The sequence below is a fragment of the Microtus oregoni genome, unplaced genomic scaffold (genome assembly GCF_018167655.1).
Source record: "Microtus oregoni isolate MIOR12 unplaced genomic scaffold, Mior012 000012F_ref0000307, whole genome shotgun sequence".
Classification (NCBI taxonomy): Eukaryota; Metazoa; Chordata; class Mammalia; order Rodentia; family Cricetidae; genus Microtus; species Microtus oregoni.
Genome location: NW_024543071.1, coordinates 35,258,361 through 35,273,557, shown reverse-complemented (window position 1 = coordinate 35,273,557; position 15,197 = coordinate 35,258,361). Strand labels below are relative to the sequence as shown.

At 41.1% G+C, this 15,197-nt stretch overlaps 1 protein-coding gene across 3 annotated transcripts in view; it reads right to left on the bottom strand.

The window, feature by feature from the left end:
• Positions 1 to 15,197, bottom strand: part of Pip5k1b (phosphatidylinositol-4-phosphate 5-kinase type 1 beta) — a 253,618-nt gene that overhangs the window by 161,638 nt on the left and 76,783 nt on the right. The gene's annotated exons all lie outside the window — the stretch shown is intronic.

Genomic DNA, 15,197 nt, shown 5'->3' with positions numbered 1-15,197 from the left:
TGTGGAAAATACTTAAACAAGACCAGTATAGTGTTTTTACAGCCCGTCTGTCTACTTAGTTAAATCTATTTCTTTCCACTGGTAATCGGTCTTATTTGGCATCTCAGAATGTGCAGCCCAAGGCCCTTTCAGTGGAAAGACAGCAATATGCACAGTGATCTTCCACACACACAAAATCTAGAAGATAATCCGGACTGCCTATTTTTGTGCATTTTATCTCTTAATCTCTTTGTGGATCTTAATTTGCAAGTAATTAAATCCAAATCAGGGGAAAAGTATGCCACTGAGACAGGATAGAGTTACAAGAACATCTGATTGTGCCATATGTATGCCGCTTGCTTTCTGGGATAAAAAGGTTTAGCAATTTCCTAACAGAATAACAATTATCTTCTTTGAAAGAACGGAAATATAGAGAAATAAAAACATCAAATTAAAATACACAAACACACACAAACCCTAACCCAAAATACCCTTATATTTTAAAACAAACATTGTGATTCTTGCTTGGGGCCCATAGTTTATTGCCATAAACATAGCAAATGTAGGGTACTTTGCCACATGCCTTTAATCCTAGGACTCAGGAGGCAAAGACAGGTGGATCTGTGAGTGTCTGAGACCAGCCTGCTTTACGTATCCAGGCCATTCAGGGTGATACAGAAAGATCTCTAGTTTGGATCAATGGGGAAAAAAAGGCCTTTCCCAGACTTTTTTTTTTTTTAAAGCTGAAATACAGACTATTTTCAGAGAACATTTGGTTTATTTTTCCAGTGACAAAAGAACTCTGAACTCAACTGCTAAATAAATCACCCCAAACGAAAAAATATTTTAAGAAGAAACAAAATGAAACCAAATTCACCTACCCGGCGTTTTATATTGGCAAGGCCAATGTGGTGGGTTAGGATGAGAATGGCCCCTGTAGGCTTATATATTGGACTATCTGGTCCATAATGGTGGACTGTTTGGAAGGGTTTGGAGGTGTATCTTTTTGGAGGAGTTCTATCATTGGGGCGGGGGGCTTTGAAGTTTTAAAAGTCCATGCCATTTCTAGTTAGTGTTCTCCGCGGTTCTACTTGTGGGTAAGAATGTAAGCTCTCAGCTACTGCTCCAACACCTTTTCTGCCTGCCTGCTGCTCCCTACCATGAGGCTACTCCCTGCCATGACAGTCACAGACTCATCACCTGGAATTGTAAAACCCAATAAACTCTTCTAAAGGCAGCCTTGATCAGGATGTCTCTTCAGCGATAGAAAAATAACTAAGACAGCCAGAAAGTCTTGTGGTCTTCAAATTTTAAATTTGTATAGTTTATGTTAAAAAAAAAATTGAACAGCTTCCCACAGAGACAGTGACAGTTTGGCAGTTATGATATGTCACATATCATAAAAGATAAAGAAATAACATTCAGCTATTAAAACGATAGAGAAGAATATCCAGAACAGCAATTACATATGCACTAGCTGTTTTTACCGCTGTGACAAAATACTGAAGGCAAAACATCTTAAGGGAGGCAAATAGGTATTTTGACTCATGGTGTCGGGTTTCAGTCCATCAAGGCTGGAAGGACATGGAGGACCGTAACAGTTCCCATCATGATGGCCAAAAAGAGCGAGAATACCTGTGCCAGAGAGCTCTCTCCTTTCCTTCCTTTATTCCACCTGGGCTTGCCACATTTAAGGCAATTCTAGCTCCCTCAATCATCTTTAGAGATGCCCTGGAGGACACACCCAGAGGTGTGCTTTAGTCCTCTAGGTGCTTCTCAATCTAATTGCGTTGACAAACAAGGTTAACAAACAGTGTATTACAAGGGAGAAAAGCAATCAGCAGAGCCAAGTATACAATAGTGAGACAAATAGCACCTGTCTATTAGCTACTCTCACAGTTAACGATGCACCTTTATTACAAGCTCCGCTTTCATGTTATTGGGGGCCAGGATGATTTGATTCTGTAGCTCACAGTTGTTACACCACTCCTGGGTGCTCAGCTGTTTTGTGTGGCGGACCATTTGCTGTTTTGACTATTCCATGGACATTTTGAGAAGGCTCTACTGCAACCACAGCTGCTTGCTACTGATGCACTACTTGAGCTCAATAATGTATTTTTTAGACACGGTTGTTTCACATAGTCACATCAGATGCTTTTCCATTACAGGTCTTACCAAGCACGAGTAACCATTTTATCCTGACTTGGGCTACTGAGAACCACCTCATCAAACAAACAGAAGACCTATCCTTGGTGTAAATACAATCCTTCATTTGCATGAGGGCCATTAACTGACACCTTTGTCACAGGCTCAGGGCTGTTTGGCTCGCTCTTTGAGTCAACAGGAAGACATCCTCCAATGCTGCCCCTGGAGCTGCCACACTGGATGATGCATTGCCTTCTCCCAAGACTCTTCCCCCGACTCCCGTTTTTGATCTTGAACATTAGTAGAAAGGGTTGAACTGGTAACATAAAGAGACGGCAGAAGCGGAGGCTGAGCCGGAATAGCAGCGAAGCGGCAGTAGCCACCGTCCGAGTGGCAGCCAAAGACTAGAACCTTTAGACCTGCGTTGCTGGAAGAGCATCCCTTATTTGCTCATGATTTCTGTTAGGTAGAACAAAATAAAGCCCCACGCCCACTGATGGGTAACAGTAGAAGGCTACGTCTGTGTGCAAACCACGTATGTGTGTTTAGTCATAGAGGGTCTGGAACGATACACATGGGAAACAGTGGTAAGGCAAGGATGTCACTCATTTCATTTCGAGTTCTTAAATGGAAGCTAATCTCTTATACCCATAGGGTATGTAACTGGCCTTAGCTTCTTTACATCTCTTCTTCTAACCCTATTCACACTGTTCAAGCGCAAAGCACATGAAAGTCTGCTCAGAAGTGAATGGGATTTAAGCGCCCCTCCGAAATTTTCAAAAGATGATGAATTATGTTAAAAGGAAACAATAGTACACACCATTTCTTTTTCCCTTTTTATAACATTCATTTATTTGTAGGCATGTATGTGCCATTATGCAAGCATAAAATCAGAGGACAGCTTAAAGCTCTCCCCTCCCACGAGTGGATGATGGGGACTGAACTCAGGTCATCAGGACTGGTGGCAAGCCCCTTTACCTGCTGGGCTACCTCCCAAACCCACAGATTCACTTCTTTTTAATTTAAATTTAATTTTTATTTTTTCCTTTTTTAATTGTTTTTATTGAGCTATACATTTCTCTCTACTCCCCTCCCTTCCCCCTTCTACCATGCTCTCAATTCATTCAGAAGATCTTGTCTTTTTCACCTTCCTATGGAGATCCATGTATGTCTCTCTTAGGACCCTCTTTGTTGTCTAGTTTCTCTGGGATTGTGGCCTGTAGGTTGTTTTTTCGTTGCTAAATATCTAAAAGCCAGTTATGAGTGAATACATATTATATTTGTCTTTCTGGGTCTGGGTTACCTCACCCACATCAGACAGAGGATTGATCTCCAAAATATAAAAAAGAACTCAGAAAACTTGACATCAAAAGAACAAATAATCCAATAAAACAAATGGGGTACAGACCTAAACAAAGAATTCTCAACAGACAAATTTCAATGGGCTGAAAGACACTTAAGGAAATGTTCAACATCCTTAATCATCAGAGAAATACAAATCAAGACAACTCAAGAGTCCATCTTATACCTGTCAGAATGGCCAAGATCAAAAATACTGATGATAGCTTATGCTGGAAAGGATGTGGGGTAAGGGGAACTTTTCCATTGCTGGTAGGAGTGCAAATTTGTACAGCTGCTTTGGAAATCAGTATGACCATTTCTCAGAAAATTAGGAAACAATCTATCTCAAGACCCAGCAATACCGCTGTTGGGTATATACCCAAAAGATGCTCAGCTGTACCACAAGGACATGTGCTCAACTGTGTTAACAGCAGCATTATTTGTAATAGGCAGAACCTGGAAACAACCTAGATGCCCCTCAACCAAAGAAAAGTTAAAGAAAATGTGGTACGTTTATACAATGGAGTACTACTCAGTGGTAAGAAATAATGACATCTTGAAATTTGCAGGCAAATGGATGGATCTAGAAAAAAAACACACACAATTTCTAAGCCATGGAAAGATATCTGATCAGAGGCTAAACTGGCAGATTTCACAAGTGTTTGAAAATCTATGCAGAATTTTTGGCCATCGGAAAGACTGATTCCCTAGACTATGTACTGTGAGTTTGGCTGGAAGCTTCCCTAAAGTCAATACAGCCATCAGAGGGCACAGCACAGCCTATCAGGACACACACACTGCAGATCCATGGGCACCCAACACGCTTCTGCCACCATGAGCAAACATACACTACACTTTCTCCACAGCTGAGAGTCAGCAGAAGGGAAAGAATGAACAAATGGCCCTTTCTTCGGGAAGTGTGCCACAAAGATAAGGGAATTCACATCATATGTACATACATAGTTCAGATTTCCAAGATTTCCATTTGTTTGTTCCTAGTTTGCTCAATACTTTTACATTTTCTCCTTGCTAATCCCTGTAATATTTTAAGGTAGAAACTACTCTGATTTTGTAGTTGAGAAACAGGTCCATAAGATTAACTTGCCTACAATGACAAAGCTGAGACTAGGGAAGGAAATGCAGTTTTACTAGTCTGCAGAGGCTGAGCTCTTAACCCTCACGCATGCTCACCCAGACATCTCACACATACACCTCACTCATCCTCGTACAGACACCTTACACAACTCACAGTCCCCCCACTCATGCTCACACTCAGACACATTCACATAAATTTGCACACACACACTACATACAGATACACACAGACAGTTATACATACCACACACACAGTTACAGATACCACACACACACACATTCACACACATATAAACACTTACCCACACTCCCATACAACACAGACACACATACATCAAAGAAACACACCATATGCACCACACACGGGACACACAGACATCGAACAGACACACTATACACACATAGACACACCATATACAAAGACATACTCACATACGGCACATGGACACATGCACTCACGCATATACACACACTCACAGGCAGACATACATATTTATAGACACACACACACACACCACATTCACACAAAGGCAGACACTAGGTTCAGGCAATAGGAATTTCAGTGACTTCGAGGGAACCCACAGTACCTATAGCAGAAGGGTCGGGGATGCTCTGCAGAGCAGGCTCTTGATAGAGTCTGAAGGATCAATAATTCTACAAGGCATTCTTCCTTGTGGGGTATGAACATGGCCCGGCTGTCCCCAAGTCATCCGCGAAGGATCCGAACAGCCTGGAAAATGCTCTGGTGAGGCTTTATGATTAAAATACATTCTGAGCGGTTGTGGGGAAGAATTCTACTCTGCTCTTATCTCACTCTTCAGCAATAATTTTAAAATGAATTTAAAAACAAACAAACAAACCTATACTTCCAAATAAAACCTGAGAAGATCATGAACTACTTTAAAATTCACAGCACCCGCCAAAGAAGAAAATGGCTCTAACCGAAGAAACTGGGCTAAACTTACAAAAATAATTGTGCCATGAAACTAAGTTTCAATTTATAAATAGAGAAAAAGTCCTAAAGAAAAATAAATAACAAAGGAAAAAATGAGCCAGACAGCACATGAGAAAAAGAATCGCAAGGTTTTAGTTCTAACAGTTAGCTCACGATTGCAGTAAAAACAGTCATTTATAGATTTTTTTTCTACTATGAAATTAAAGTGGCGAGGGGAGAAAACTGTCAGTTGAATTTTTTGTGTGAATTTCTTTCTGAAATTACAATCATTTACATGCAAGAGAATATTTACTGTGAAGTGCTTCATAATAACTTATTAGGGAAGGAAGGGGGAAGGTGACCTTTTGCTCCAGTTGCTTTCTGGCCTTAAGGATTCAAGTCCTTCTGACAGACCTCCCTCCGCCTTTCTGCTGTCTGTCTTTCCTCCGTTTGTCTTTCTTCTGTCTGTCTTTCTCCCATCTGAATTTCCTGTCTGAACTTCTTCCGTCTGTCTTCTCTCCATCTGACTTTTCTCCCTTCCAACTCTAGTTCTGCTCCTTCAATCCTCTTCACCCCTCTCCAATCAGGGTCCCACCCCCAGTGCTCCACCGAAATAACTTGCATTTAGAAAGTGACCTGCAACTCCCATGTCACTGAGCCCCTGAGCTCAATGACCAGTTCTCACCCTACCTGCACTGGACACACACAATCACTAACCGTGCCCATTTCTCCCATGGCTTCCAGATTGCAGTACTCTCTTGGTTTTTCTACTTCCCTTATCACTCCTTCTCCATCTCTCTTGCTGATGTTTCAGTGTCACAGTGTACCCCAAGGCTTAGTTATTACTCTCTTTACCAATGCCTAACTCTTTAGCAGACTCATCTGGTTTCAACTTTAAATGCGCTGGCAGACAGTTGATGCCTGTGTATTTGCAAAGTAGCCCTTTTTCCTGAACTCCAGACTTGCTCATCATCATCTAGTTGCTTGTTTGACCCCACTCCTATTGTGGGACAATGGTCTTTTATCCTGTCACTTGTATTATTTTTAGTAAAATGCTGATTGGCCAGTAGCCAGGCAGGAAGTATAGGCGGGGCAACAGCAACCAGACAGGAAGTAGAGGCGTGGCATCTAGAACTATGGGAAGAGGAAAGATTCAGTCTACAGTCGTCATCCAGACACAGAGGAAGCAAGAGGTGACTGCCTCTCTGAAAAAGGTACCAGCCACGTGGCTAACACAGACAAGAATAATGGGCTAACATAAGATGTAAGAAAGAGTTAATAAGAAACCTGAGCTAATAGGCCAATCCGTTTATGATTAATGTAGACCTCTGTGTGTTTCTTTGGGGCTGAACGACAGTGGGACCGGACTGGCCAGAAACCTCAGTCAACACACTCCCACTGGATGTCTATTAAAGATTGCCTTAAACAAACAAAAACAAAATATCCAAAATACAAGTATCAATGATGTGTGTTTCCATAACTATTGCCCTGAAATCCCACTCCACTCACAGATTTCCAAGTCTCAGGTGATGGCAGCCCCAGTGTGTTCTGCTGCTGAGGTTCAAATCCACAGAATTGCCCTTGATTTCTCTCTCCCTTGATCCTGTCTACCTTAAACCTGCCAACAAAATATGCTGGCTCTACCCTTAAAATACATCTCAAATTTAACTACTACTTCTGTGTTCCCTACTATCAAATTTACCCAAACCACCATCATCTCATACCTAGGTTGCCAAAAAGCTCCTAATGAACCCCATTTTTACCCTGCTCCTTTCCCTAAATCTATTCTCAACTTTGCAAGAGTGTCCCTTAACAAAAACCTAAAATGGATCACGTCATTCCTATGCTTAATCCCTCTGGTGGCTCTCCCTCTCCCTCAAGATCAAAGCCAATAATCCCATGCCCCCTCCCCCCCCATGTTTGGAACTCTCTACCCATCACTTCTCTAATCCCCTCACAGCCAATTTTTCCTTCCAAGCCATCTATTTCTAAATCTTAAACCTCCTTACTGTTCTTAATACATAGAAAATGATACTTTACATATATGCACACACACAGAATCCCCCCCTCTTTAGAAAAGAAATGAAATGTGTGTTGTGCTGACCAGGGAGGTTGACTTCTCACATGAACATATCCCAAGAAACTAGCCAGTGGGAGGCTTAGAATAGGATTTCTAATCAAAATTGCTTAATGAACTCTTAGGAAGCTATTAAGAGCTCAGCCACGTGACTAGACTCCTTCTGCTAAGAATCTTACTGCATTCCTCTCACTTAAAGACACAGTGTCCCCAAGTAAGTGCTTAATGACCAGGTTTTCAATCAATTGCTGTCAGTCAATGGAAGAAGGAGAATCTCACCACAAATATCACAAAGTCAAAACCAAAACAAAAAAAAATGTCACTCATTCATCCACTTATCCATTGATTCATTTACTTAATAAAAGCTTGGGTAATTAATGTGCTATGCTCAGGTCTTAGGAACAAAAGTAAAAGACTGAGTTCTGACTTGCATGGGAAAAAGGCAAGGAATTAAACAACATGTAGTCCACTGTGGTTTTGATAAGGAAAGGTCCTGTCTATGTGATGATTCTCAGAGAGAGTCCTGGGAGGACCAAAGGCCATCAGAACCACTGTGCCCATTTAGGTAAGTTTTAAAGAGTTAGTTAAAGGGCCAACTGGGGTGCAGGAGAAAGGAGAAAGTCATGTTAAGGAGAGGACAGACATCCTTGCCAGAAAGCACAGGCAGCCGTGGGAGCAGGAACTTCAGGCAACTGTGTGGGAAGTCCTGGGATCCAGGGGCTATGTGGAGGAGGAAGGCTGTCTCTCACGCTGCTTGCTTTGATTTAATCTTAGAATTAAGTGGCAGTCATTAGAGGTACACACGCACGCTCATTTCAGAAGTCTCTGTAGTAAGCAGTATGGTAAATGAGGCCTTGAGGACAAATGATATTTCAATTCAGGTGTAAGAGATTTTTTTTTTTAAAAAAAAGAAATGCTAAGAGTGAATTGTAATTCTTGATCTCAAGCCACCTGGTACTTAATACTATTGTCTTTATTTGCTACCTCCTCCTCCAGTGGACTCAAAATAGAGAACAAGGGAGTGACTTGAAGTAATTCCTAAACATATCCTGATTTTAAATCTTAGAGGAAGGGAGAAACGAAGAATAAATACATGTTCAGACAGTCACACTATCACTCTCCTCACAGAAAAGTCCTGTGGGACAGCTCCTTTCAGACGACATTAACTGATGCTAAAAGAAATACCTGTCCTTCAGTGACAGCCCATAGATTTCACTCAGAGGGACAGGCACTGACTCTGAATAGCTATTTGTCACTCGAGTTTCGGTGATCCTGCATGGCAAGACTGAAATCTTTCTTTGTCCTTTAAGTGAGGGAGAAGAATAATTACCTCAAACAACTAACTTGCTTTGCTAGGGCAGCAAGGCTCTTTCTCCATTGTCTTGGTCCACAGCTGCCTGTTTAAGTCAACCTTAGAGGGCAGTCAGGCCATGGGGACCCCAGTAGGCAACTGGAAGAAGAGCCACGGTGGTCCTGTGTCTCACTGCCACAGACGTGAAAATGGGCTCTTGGGTTCCCACTTTGAACCATGTTGACTTATTTTTTGTTAACAAGTGATTTTTATACTGCTACCAGTATTCTAGAAGTTCAAAAGGGACAAACTAAAAATTAGGAACAAAAGGCTTGTGGCACAGCTACCACATCCATTATAGCTGCCTCTTGAAGGGCAGAAGTTGAGATGGAGGAGTTTGTTAAAAATCAAAATATAAAGCGCTATAAAAGTGCAATCATTAGCTGAGCAGTGATAGTGCACATCTTTAATCTCAGCAGAGGCAGAGGCAGGTGTATCTCTCTGAGTTCGAGGCCAGCCTGGTCTACAAAAGCTATTTCCAGGACAGGCTCCAAAGTTACAGAGAAACCCTGTCTTGAAAACCAAACCAAAATAAAATAAAACAAAAAGAGTGCAATAGTTCCTGTGTGTGTGTGTCTGTACATGTGTGTCCATATTTCAGTAGGCCTTGTAAAAAAAGAGTGCAATAGTTCCTGTGTGTGTGTCTGTACATGTGTGTACACATTTCAGTAGGCCTTGTAAAAGAGAAAAAAAATCCAGCCTACCTATTTAAGAAAACTGAGAAAGGAAACAGGGGAGGAAGTGGGAGTATGTATTAAATGGGGCTGAATTCAAAGGGTTCTGTAAGGGACATGATATGACATTAATGCTAATTACCAATTCTCAAATATATTCAAAGGGAAATTTGCTTGGTTTGAACCCTTTTTACTCAACAATGAGGTGATATTTCTTCTATGAAGTAAAGTTAAAAAATGAGAAAAGTTTCTCAAAGACTCCACATTTAAATGTCTTATGGAGGGCTGTGGGGGTGCTTCTGTAAAATAAGTGAAACTTATCATTTAGATATAAGAAGCTTGGGATTATTTTTAAATTCTACTGTTTTCTTTTAAAATTTTACCTTTTTAACTTACAGAGGTATTTTTGAAGACAGGGTCTCACTGTATACCACTGCCCGTGCTATACGGACCAGGCTGGCTTCAGACTCAGAGAGATCTGTGCCTGTTTCTGCCTCCTGAGTGCTGGGATTAAATGTGTACAAAAGAGTGTTTTTTCCCCCTTTTCTTTTCTTTCTTAAGGGCAGAGGAGGAGTAAGGAGAGAAGACTCAAATTGGTTCTTCCTCTATTTCATAGAAATAGTAAATATAAAAACAACTGAATCAATTTAAATTAAATATAACAACGTCTATAATCCATATTCAACAGGATAACAAATCTTATATTTATTTAGACAAAACAATAAAAGAGGGAGGGTTTGAGTATCTCTTATGGTTTCAAATAGCAAATCAGTTTAAAATGTGAAGCTTGGAATAATTTTCTTACACACGTCAGTATTTCACCACTGATGAAAGACAATAATCTTCCTGATCATTTCCTGGAACACAATCATTCCAAAATAAATATATCATTTGACTTAAAAACAGAATGGTAACACTCACACAATTAGCAAGTGCGTTAAGTAGCTGGGAAACAGTCTTCTCGAATAAAATAAATAACCAAGAAAAAACAAAAAGGAACAAAATTCAAAAGGGAAAAATTAAAAATGGTGTTTTAAAAGACAAAATTCGATTTTCTCATATTAGTCATAGTAAATTCATACTATCTGCCTCAGAGGGTTATCATAAGGGTTAAACAGTGTGGTATATATATATATGTGGGGGGGGGGGTGTTAATGAAAATGGTGCCTGAACCCATACTGAATGCTGCATGGAAATAGTCCAGATATAAACAATATACAATACTGATACTCATAAAAATTTATGTTGCTAGATGACTCTGACCTCCCCACCTGGTAAGGCAAAGGGTCCTGAGAGAACTGTCATCTGACAGCCTTACTTCACTGAAGAAAGCACCGCACGCCTCTAAAATCTGGAGCAAGCAGTGGCCATGAGAAAAGGATCAGTGTTCTGGATTTGTAAAGGAAGGATGACAACTGGAGCTAAAAAGGAGAAATAAGACTTGTTCTGCAGTTTCAGTGAGCTGGGCCCAAATCCGGGGGAGGTTACAGAGGGAAAGAACTGCTCAGAAGCACACGATAATGACAGCTGCCAGCTCCATGTCCCTTCACTGTTCCGTACTGTTGTTAGGTCCTTGCATCCACTGGCCCCTGAACCACAGCAGCCTGGCTCTGCAGTCCGTTCATAACCACTGCAACCAGCAGCGAAGCTTCCAGCTTTGGACTCCCAGGCAAGTGTCCTCACCGTTCTACCCCTATTTCCTCATTCAAAAAACAAGGGTTAAGACCATCTCAGGAAACGGTAAAATAATTACATTGAAAACTAGCACCTAAAAATGCTAGATACACAGAGAGCAGTTCATTACATTTTACATAAATATTATTTTAATTTTTCAGAAAAATATACCTAGATGTCAACAAACTGTGTCTTGGTTCTTAGGGGCAGTACGATACAAATGTCTACCAACTAAGTGGAGTTCAGGTGGAAGCTTGCCTCTTGGGCTGTCCTTCTAGCTAAATAAGGTCAACAGTGAAAAATTATAGTTAAAAGTGCCACAATGAGACCAGGTTCTCCATTTTCATTGGTGTGACAGGTTATAAGGTCAGATCATGAATAGGATCCCACTCATCCTCTGACCATCCCCAACGCCTCTCACTCAACTGTACTTTCCCAGGAACGTGCTCACATTAACTAGTAGCTACTTAGCTGACTCCCAAACCTAGTCAGTTCAGCTCACCTCTGTGCGGATGCCAACAGAATCCAATGTGGCCTAGCTAGCCCTCTATTCATTCTTAAGCCTCTCCTTTAGACATTCTCAGGCCATTAATCATTTAGTTCACTTCTGACCCTATGTTCCTCATTAACTAGATGGAGGAAGCAGATGCGAAGCTAATTTACTACTGATCATATGTGTAGTCTTCCTCCATACCTCTGCCCCTAAAACCACTGCAAAAGCAACCCAACAGCTGCGGTGTCTTTGCCAACCTTTTCATTCGGGTTGAAGAAAACCAGGTTTCTAGTCTTGCTTTCCAAGGGCAAGTCTTTTCTTTTCTGATACCCACTTAGGACTGTAATTTACATTGCCTTCCCTGCCTCATCTTACAGCAACTTCCTCTCTCTAATTTTCTACCAATTTCCCCATACCCCCCCCCCAACAAAATACAGGGGGAAAAGTCCAGCCTTTCACTAAGTTCAGACTACTTGTTTTCCTGCCAACTATCTCAAGTGGTCTCTTGAGGTAGGTAAGTTGTGTAATGGGTTGAACTAATCAATGTGACTCGCTGGAAGGCAACCTGATCCAGGTCTTTCTGGAGGGCATGCACTTTTAAGTATGCTTAAAAGTCCCAGCATCCAGCAGCCCTCTGGTTTGGTAACCAGTTGTGATTTCGTTCATTCATGATATATATTTTACACCCACAAGGAAAGAAAATATACTGCAGAAGTTTATTAGATATGACAAAATGGCCCTTTAACTAAGTGCTGTTAATTGCTTTATGTCAGAATTACTGAATTGGCAATACTAATATCTTAAATATGTGTTTTTGGAAGCAAATGTCCACGTGAGCTAAGGAGGAATGGTTAAAGTTGCTATGGTGATGTAAATTACTCATACAAACGCTGAGTCTTAGCTTACTTAAGATTCACCACCTACAGAAAAGCAGCAGTTTAGGAAAATAAAGGCTTTCATAGATTGTAGGAAAACGACCTGGCGAAAGGAAGCAGTAAGAGTGAATATCAGGCATTTAAAAAGCAGAAAGAGAGGGCTCGAGAGACAGCTCAAAGGTTAAGAGCACTGGTTGCTCTTCCAGAGGACCCGAGTTCAATTCCCAGCACTCACATGAAAGTTTACAACAGTCTGTAACTCCAGTTATCATAGATCAGATCTGAGGCTCTATTCTGGTTTCCGTGGGTGCCAGGCATGCACAAGGTGCACAAATATACACGCAGGCAAACACTCATATACATATAAATAATTTTTTCAAAAGAGGATAGCTAACTAGCGAGGGTGGAACAAAAACAAAACAAACAAACAAAAACAAGGAAGAGGCAAGGGCCAATCCTTCAGAGCCCCAAGCCAGAACCGATGCATTTTGTACACTCATAAAAATAAGAAACAAGCAATACTAAAAGGGTAACGCTGAGCAAACGAACAGACAGCAGACAGGAGTGAGGATGCTGAGCACCACTGGGAGAGAAGCCCAAGAAGGATACAATAGCCTGGATCTTGCTGGCAGCAGAGATTGAAACCGGGAGTTAGATTCCAGGAGATAAAATCAGTAAGACCTAGTGAATGATTAAAGATGGGGTGAAAGAAATGGAGAGAACTGCCAACGCATACTGATGCCCTGCATCTACACGCACATATCTATACAGGGAAATGCAGAGCATCACAGCTTGCAGAGTGCACACCAAACTGTCAGCAAATGTTACCTGTAGGAAGAGACAATGAAGTTTACATAGTAAATGGCAGATTTTTAACTATATACATGTATACATTACTTAAGGATTTTATAATCTAAACACAGTTTTCAGCCGAAGTTCATGTGGAATTAAAAAGTGGAGGAGGGCTGGTTCAAGATGGGTCAGTGGGTAAATTTAGGCTCCAGCTGCCAAGTGGAGCCAACACTGTGAAAGGAGAAAATCAGTTCACACAAACTGCTTTCTGACTTCATATGTGTGTGTATGCATGTGCACAATGCATGTATACACACACACACACACACAAACTTAAAAAGGCATTTGCTGGAATATCATTGGGGGAGAAAGAACAATGTGCCAAAAAACAAGACATGACAACTTGCTGACACCCCTGGTGACTTGAGTGACTCCCAGAATGCACAGGATGAAAGGAATGAACTCTGCACACTGTCATCTGACCACAGTGTGTGTGCCGCACACATGTACAAACACATCCATTTTAAAAGTGCAAACATGTAAGAATATGTAATCTATTTAGGGATTACCAAGAAGTCTAGTCTCTGCAGCAGCAGGAGGGAGGTGAGTTCTGAGACGAGAGGACTGGAGTTCCTTTCGGGAACAGCCACACCACTACAGGTCACTACAGTCAGAAACTATACAGAACTACCTAAACTATCAAGGGAGAAATAATATAGTTTTTGAGCATGAACGTGAAAGAAATCAAGTTTATAATGTATTAAGATTATTCGGGAGCCAGTGTGAAGAGCAAGCCATAAGGTAGGTGAGACACAGGAAGGCAGGTGACAAGGGGAGCTGGAATAGAACACGAGACACACTGAGACACACTTTAGAAGAAACTGACAGAACTTGGTGGTTACGCTGTATTTGACAGGAAGAAGTCAGATGTTACATGGCATCCAGTTTAGGAAATGAGGCATCGATGGCATCAACCTGCAAGAACACATTAAATGTGGCGGTGAATCTTGTTTTGAAGTTATTAAAGTTCCTCTATAAGTAGGTCAAGCACCCCACAGGAAAGTGGATATATTGTAAGTTTAAGCTGAGGAACAATCAGGGTGTCAGCAAAATACACTATTACCCAGAAATGTTACACATACAGACACAACCTTACCCTTGATGTTATTTCACTGAAACTTGATGCAACTGTCAAGAGTTGACCAGTTCCATTTATTCTCATAGTTGTAAAAATTCCATATAATTCTTAAAATCTGTAGGCAATGACTTTAAAAACGAGTTTTTGTCATGGTCTTTCTTAAAGTATTATTTTTTAACCTTTTCCTGTTGATCTGTTATTCATTTCACCTGTCTGTCTGCTTGCCTTGTCTATCTAGAATAAAGTATTATAAAGTACAATATAAAAACTATTTGCCATTTATCTTAATCGCAAAAGCACTCCATAACTGCACTTTATGGAAACCTAAGTGATGATGACACGTTGTGACTCTCCACTGATCTCCTGTACCCCATTGGCCTTCAAGTAACATTTCCACTGTTGCTAATGTAGCTCCAACAATAGAGATGCATCACTCCGTCAGAATCCAAGTCGGAGGTACCTTGGTCTATGTCCTAGCTTGGTAGGGTGTAGGAAGTACCTGTTGGCAAGGAAACAGCTGCTTCCTTCCTGAGCAGGTGACAGATGGGCAGAGCAAAAAAAGCAGCCAAATGCTGCTTTGGCTTCTCATTGGCAAGAATTTTAAGAATCAAGACATGACTGGATAGTAA